The 2,500-nt window shown below is 47.3% G+C and overlaps 1 protein-coding gene across 4 annotated transcripts in view; it reads left to right on the top strand.

Moving 5' to 3' along the window:
• The window catches only part of LOC122246066 (uncharacterized), a 122,509-nt gene that overhangs the window by 83,283 nt on the left and 36,726 nt on the right, over positions 1-2,500 (top strand). The gene's annotated exons all lie outside the window — the stretch shown is intronic.

Raw genomic sequence — 2,500 nt, 5'->3', positions numbered from 1 at the left:
TATGTGTAGTTGTGCAATATATGGCAACAAAGAGGTAACCAAAATGATGCATGTGAGGAAGTGGACAGACTCTGACGATACTCCTGTATCATCAACTTGACAGGTTTCATAACATAAAAACACTTAGAAGGAATCTGTGTGATATATATATATAGGATATATTTTGTGTTATAAGCATATAGTTTATGGCGACACTTGGTGTGATGCTGTAGAGTTCTGATAAGCTGTAATTTGTATTTAGTAATAATATTTTTATTACGATATCATTGAAATATTGATATCATGTGAGTTGTGTGGGTTGAAATGTGTGGAAAAATAAATAATAGAAATTGCAATGCAATCTGTTATTTTCTCTATGTTGTCATGATACAAATAACAATGATAATATAATCTAGGTATTTCCCTGTCTGGTTCCATTTTTGTTTTTTGTGTTTATGTTAGATGGTAGGTGGATCTTTAAATTAAATAATGCAAAGGCACACAAGCGCACTCTCACTCACACACACTCACACTCACTCGCACTCTCTTTTTCTCACTCACACACACTCCCTCTCACACATATTCACTCTCGCTCTCACTCACTCTCACTCACACATTCTCTCACACTCACACACACACTCTCACTCTCACTCTCACTCTCACTCTATCTCACTCTCACTCCCTGACACTCTGACACTCACACAATGCACGAACACACACGCGCGAGCGCACGCACTTCCTCGCTCCCAGGTAACTCGAAAGCCAAGCCAATCAGGATCAGGGACTACATTAGCGATGGTATTTGGCCAGGTAGTACGACCACCTTTGTTCCTGGGGTTGAGTGGTCGGCCTGCTGTCTGCAACTTGCATATGTCAAGAGTCAGTTCTCCCGAGGCTTCTCTTGCTCTTTCTGTCTCTGTTTGTTTGCTTCTCTCTCTCTCTCTTTTTCTTTCTTTCTTTCTTTCTAACTCTCTTTCTCTCTCTCTCTCTCTCTCTCTCTCTCTCTCTCTCTCTCTCTCTCTCTCTCTCTCTCTCTCTCTCTCTCTCTCTCTCTCTCTCTCTCTCTCTCACTCTCACTCTCCCTCTCCCTCCTCATCTCCCTTCCTCCCTCCCTCCCTCCCTCCCTCCCTCCCTCCCTCCCTCCCTTCCTCCCTCCCTCCTTTCATCCTTCCCACCCTCTCTTCATCCCTCCCTCCCTCCCTCCTTCCCACCCTCCCTCTATTTTCCCTCACCACTCCCCTTTCCCTCTTCCTCTCCCTTTCTTTCTCTTATTCCCTGCTTCATCAGATTTTCTCTTTCTCTTCTTCCCTGCTTCATCAGATTTTCTCTTTCTCTTCTTCCCTGCTTCATCAGATTTTCTCTTTCTCTTCATTTCTTTCTCTTCTTCCCTGCTTTATCAGATTTTTCTTTCCTTTCCTTTCTCTTCCTCTTCCTCCTCCCATTCCTCTCCCAAGCGAGTAATTCAAGGTTCTCATATTCACTCCCCCCTTCCCACTTTTTTGGCCATGTTTATCACTAACTTCTTGGTCTCTCTCTCTCTCTCTCTCTCTCTCTCTCTCTCTCTCTCTCTCTCTCTCTCTCTCTCTCTCTCTCTCTCTCTCTCTCTCTCTCTCTCTCTCTCTCTCTCCCTCATCTCCTCCTCCCTCTCTCCTCTCTCTACTCTCTCTCTCTCCCTCCCTCTCTCCCCCTACCCCTCCCCTCCCTCTCTCTTCTCTTCCCTCTCTCTCTCTCTTTTCTCTCTCTCCACTTCTCTCTCTCTCTCTCTCTCTCTCTCTATCTCTATCCTCTCTCTCTTCTCTTTCTCTATCTCTCTCTCCCCCCCTCCTCTCTCCCCCTACCCCTCTCCCTCTCTCTCTCTCTCTCTCTCTCTCTCTCTCTCTCTCTCTCTCTCTCTCTCTCTCTCTCTCTCTCTCTCTCTCTCTCTCTCTCTCTCTCTCTCTCTCTCTGTCTCTCTCTCTCTCTCCTTCTCCAAAGACCCAACAAAGGATTAATGGATCGATAATAACTTGCCTCTGGATACCACTATCTTGCGAGTCTTGCTTTCGTTCAAGACGCATTCCTCCGCCGGGACTCGCCTGACGACTAGCCCTGTGCCTTAAAGAGGTGCTTGCGAGGCTGTTAAAGGTGTTTTGCCCCTTGCTCCCTGCGCGCGCCACGCTGTTCTCTTGACCTCGTGGCATTTCGGACGCGGGCTGCCACGAGGCGCTCATGAACGGATTATGGCTGGTGTGGGGGCGGGGGCGGGGGCGGGGATGCAGGGGGTGGATGGGGGTATTCACGATTTTGAGATTGGGGATGGGTGGCAGTGGTGGAAGAGGGGTATGTGGGTGGAGGTGGGGTGTATGGGTGTGGTTTGGGTGTGGGTGTGTTTGTGTATGTATGTGTGTGTACGCGCGTTTTTGTTGATTTAATGATTGATATTACATTAGCATAGAAAGACATGTATAGACAGACAGACAGACAGACCGACAGACAGACAGACAGACAGACAGAGAACCGATAAACACACATACCCCCTGGA

This window comes from Penaeus japonicus, unplaced genomic scaffold, assembly GCF_977035675.1.
Source record: "Penaeus japonicus unplaced genomic scaffold, GWHDUDI00000001_assembly GWHDUDI00000031, whole genome shotgun sequence".
Taxonomy (NCBI): Eukaryota; Metazoa; Arthropoda; class Malacostraca; order Decapoda; family Penaeidae; genus Penaeus; species Penaeus japonicus.
This window is presented reverse-complemented; position numbering and strand designations above follow the sequence as displayed.